Source organism: Chinchilla lanigera, unplaced genomic scaffold, assembly GCF_000276665.1.
Source record: "Chinchilla lanigera isolate Chin_1 unplaced genomic scaffold, ChiLan1.0 scaffold00145, whole genome shotgun sequence".
Classification (NCBI taxonomy): domain Eukaryota; kingdom Metazoa; phylum Chordata; class Mammalia; order Rodentia; family Chinchillidae; genus Chinchilla; species Chinchilla lanigera.
The window spans coordinates 1425403-1429912 of NW_004955546.1; the positions used below are offsets into that span (position 1 = coordinate 1425403).

A 4510-nucleotide genomic window follows, 5' to 3' on the forward strand; every position below is an offset into this window, starting at 1 on the left:
CATCACAACTACAATTGTGTTATGCAGATTACTCCTTCTGCATATCCTTCTCTCTGCATACGGCAGAGGTGATTTCAGGCCTCCTACGTAGCCCAGCTCACGGCACTCACCTACGTTCCACCATTTTCACAGTCACTCCTTTCTTCATGAATTAATAAAATCTGGGTTTGGTTCCGGGGCAAGGTCTTCGTTCTGGTTAGCCATCATCCTAGCTGGGCCTCGGACCCCTTGGCTCCCTGTAACCACAAATATGCCTTAGTGTCTCTACGTTCCCCATGGGTTGCACTGGAAGTGGTAGATTGGAATTAACTCACTAGAATCCCAATAATTTTCCTTGGGATTACAAATATAAACTTCCTGGGTCTCAATGAGGACCAGGAGGGGCTCTCTGTAAGTTCAAGGCCAGCCTGAACATAGTGAAACACTATCTCAAGAAAAACAACAACAACAACAAAAAAACCCCCACCAGTGCCCTTTGGTCCTGGGTACTGAACTCAAGGCATTGAGCAAACTAAACATGTGCTTTACCACTGAACCCCACTCCTAGCCCTAACACTTTCGTTTTTTTTTAATTATTGTACTGATAAAAATTTTGGAACCAAACATGGTAGTGTATATCTGTCATCCCAGCACTTGGGAGGCTGAGGGAGGAGGATCCGCCTGTTAAAGGTCAACCTGTACTATGTAGCAGATGCTTGTCTCAAAAAAAAAAATCTTAATAATGGACATACTAAGGGCTGGGGATTTAGCTCAGCGGCACAGCGCCTGCCTGGCAAGGGCAACGTCGTGAGTTCGATTCCTGGTACCAGAAAAAAACCAAAACCAAAAAATAAAAAATAAAAATAATGGAGATAATAGATACCCTTGCTTGGTTATGAAACTTTTTCTAGTGGGCAGCGTATCTCAGTCTTGGTGTCCTGATTCTGAAATTCTCATGCCTGAGCATTTCTCATGCCAGGCATTCTCATGTCTGAGAATTTTCTCCTCTGCAGGAAAGGTTTATCTCTGTGGTCTCAGGCAGGTGCTGACAGACTCACAGCAGAATTCTGAGCAATCTTGAGTGTCCCTGGAAATCCCCCATCCCGGGGCTTTAATTTTCAAGACAATGAGATTATGTAAATTCAGGGCCAGTAGACCTGGTTTTATCAACTTTTGGACAGACCCTCCCTAAGTGCCTAACACGTCTGTCTGTAGAGCTGTGAAGGGATTTGGTCCAAAGTTTTAAGGTAACAAAGGATACAGGGCTGGAGATTTAGCCCAGCGGCACAGCACCTGCCTGGCAAGCTGAAGGTCCTGAGTTTGATTCCTGGTACCTGGGGTAAAAAAAAAAAGATACAAAATGGTGAAGTTTTAGCCTGCCTTTGTTTATCTGTTGAGCATCTGTAGGCCAAGTGAAGTGAAGAGTCTTGGCTCATAACAAAATGGCTTTTAAGTTCCTGACTGTCACAGAAGAAAACACAAATCATGCTCTTAATGAGTAGCAGGGTAGGGCCCAGGATTTTGCCTGTTCCCCACCCCTATTGCGGTTCCTATGTTATGACTATATCAAAAACAGATCTTGTTCAGTAACTACTGACAGTAGGGGAGAAGCTTAGTTTTACAGAATACTAGATCTTTTTGTTTTATGGTCCACGGCCTTTGCATTGAGATCCAGATAGAGGTGTCAGTGCTCTGTAACCACCCATGGCAGGAGACCATGGGCGACAGGGCCATACAACACATGTTTCTGTCTCCTTGTGAAGGGACAGGTGATAGCCATCAGTCACAGACAGTGTCAGAGCAGTGTGAATGGGCGCCGGTCCTGCTGCACAGCTGTTGTGGGTGCTGCAATTTTGGACAAGAGGGCTCATGGCCAATCTTGGGCTCTCTCTGCCCGCTCACATTAATGTGTTGTGGTCACCTGGAATCTGAGTCTTGTGCTGGCCTGGAATTCCTGACACACCGTGCAGAGCTGGAGTTGCCTGTCACATTCCGGGGAGTTAAATCGTGCAATTTTAAAATAATGTAATCCCAGTACCCAGGAGGAGACAGGAGGATCACACGGAGTTTAAGGCCAGCGCCGGCTCCATAGTGAGTTCATGGACAGCCTGAATGAACTGCATAGCGAGAGTGTCTCAAAGCAACATAAAAGTGAAATCTGAAAGTTGTATATTATGCACAAGGCTTGAGATATGCAGTCTTTTTTTTTTTTTTTTTTTTTGTCTTTTTGAGACAGGGTCTTGCTGTGCAGTTCAGGCTGGCCTTGAGCTCACTTTGTAGCCCAGGCTGGTCTGTAACTCGCAACAATCCTCCTGCCCTCAGCCTCCCGAGTGCTGGGATTATCCCGTGCGCCACCACGCCCGGCTTTATATATGCAGTCTTCTAATTTTTTTTTTTTCCGGTACAGGGAATTGAACTCACGACCTTGCGCTTGCCAGGCAGGCGCTGAGCCACTGAGCTAAATCCCCAGCCCCTAATCTTTTAAAAAATTGTGGGAATCGCAGAGTTCCAAACTCTTGTAGTAAATCTCACACGGAGCCCCTTTATCAGCACGCACACCTGACTCCGGGGTGTGAGCCTCCAACAGCACCGGCTGCACCTCCGAACTTTCGTGAATGATATGCTAACTCGTGCTACTCTAATCCACATAGCTTTAATGTCTCCCTTTCCAACAATAAACCCTCTCTTTCCCGGCAGCTGGGGGCGGACGCACGCCTGGGCGTGGCTGGACTCGCACAGCGGCTCAGAGCCCGCTCCCCCGCCCGGAAGCGAGTCGACCCGGAAGTGAGTCGACCCGGAAGTGCTCACGCACTTTCCCGGAAACGTGCGACAGAGGTGACGCCCGTTAAACCACGACTTGTGAAAGCCACCCGCGGGCGATGAGGCTTTACGCAGCCATCTTCACTTTCCGGTGCGGGGTGCGCAGAGCCAGTCCCATTTCTCACACGCTCTTTCGCGTCGCCATCTTGCGTAGTTTGAGCTGCTCTTTCGCTGTCGCGCGCCTCATTACTCCTCCCGCCCAGGCTGAGCGCCGCGCTCGAATGGCGCGCCCTCTGCTGGCCGATGCACCACCTAACCTCGATTGTCGCGCGCGCCATTGTGTTCGCGCATGCGCATGTGGGCAGGCGGGACAGTCCGCGGGCGCGCCCCAGTGGCCATGCAGGAATGGGGACTCGGGAACTTGCGGATTCTTGCAAGACAGGGACGCAAAGGGACCTGCGAACTATGCCCGAACCGGGAGCAACACCGGCCTTCACAAAGGCTTTTTTTTGAGCTGTCAGGCCACGTAGTCAGCTGGGCGTGAGCTTGCTGTGTAGCCCAGACTTGCGGCGAACTCACGATCCTCCCGCTTCAGCCTCCCGATTGAGGTAGGATTGAGGTTGGATAGAAGAAATAAAGATAGGAGACAAAGGAAATCGTAATTTTAAAACTGGATTTTAATAAAAACTGTAGCTTCGCGACACAAACCGTCAAAAATTCCTAAGGTCCTGAAAGACTCAGTAAACGTGGGCATTCCTGGGGCTGGGGATTTAGCTCAGCGGCACAGCGCCTGCCTGGCAAGCGCGAGGTCGTGAGTTCGATTCCCAGTACCGGAAACCACCCCCCCCCAAAAAAAACCTGGGCATTCCTTTGCCTATAAATGGGCCTTTTTCACCGTGAATAGACAGTCCTGGTTCACCTGGAAAATGGGGTTTTCCCTTGTGATGGCTCCAGGCTGTCAAATAAGAATGGGCCATCGCCCTGGCCCCAGAGGGAGGCCCCGGCCTTCATCTGTAAACGGAGTCCCCATTAGATGGATGAGCTGGGCAAATCTCCACTCTAAGTTCCAGCTGAGGCCACACGTGGCCTCCCGCTCCCTCTCTGGGGCAAAACTCGTTTCTGAGTGTGGACTTCAACATTTTCCCCAATAAACCTCCTTATGTTTCCTACTGATACGTCCTCAAATTCCTTTTCTGTGCACCCTGGCCTGGGGGATTGGCCTTTGCCTATTTCCGCTCCCCATTTCCCCTTCCCCATAAAGGCTTCCCATTTCCGCTTCCCCATAAAGGCTCCCCATTTCCGCTTTAGGGACCTCATGGGACCCCTCTAGTGACAGGATTAGGGCCTGTGCCACTCCTCTGCACTGCCCTTGACTCGTCTCTGGTTCTTGGCCTTTCCGGTCCTGGGGTAGGGGGCGTCCTGTCAGCCCCTTCCTCTGGGCCTGAGAGATGTGGGTGCCCTCACCACCCTGGTGGCGTACAGTTAGGAAAGGCGGTGCAGGAGGAGCTTCCTGGATTGTTTCTTTCTCTCTGTCCAGCATGGAGAACAAAAGGTCCAGCGCCACAGGGTGAGTGCCCACTCCTGGAGTCGGAATTTTTGATACAGTTATAGCAAAGCAGTTTCGAGGGAAAGCTGGGAAAGCATTGCCAAGGTAGTTGAAGGCCAGGTGCCTTTCTCCTACGGACATCTGTCCAGAGATCTTATAGAGCTTTCTATACATAAGAGGACAAGGTGGGCCGCACTTCTTGTGATCCATTCTTTTTTTTTTTTT

At 50.2% G+C, this 4510-nt stretch overlaps 1 long non-coding RNA gene across 1 annotated transcript in view; it reads right to left on the reverse strand.

Annotated features, from left to right (window-relative positions):
- LOC106147351 overlaps nt 1–892 on the reverse strand; it is an 8795-nt gene extending 7903 nt beyond the window's left edge. The window contains exons 1-2 of the long non-coding RNA XR_001232207.1: nt 863–892; nt 111–236 (exon numbers count right to left, since the gene is read on the reverse strand). This is a non-coding gene — a long non-coding RNA (uncharacterized LOC106147351). The remainder of the gene's footprint in view (nt 1–110; nt 237–862) is intronic.
- Between the last annotated feature and the right edge of the window lie 3618 nt (nt 893–4510).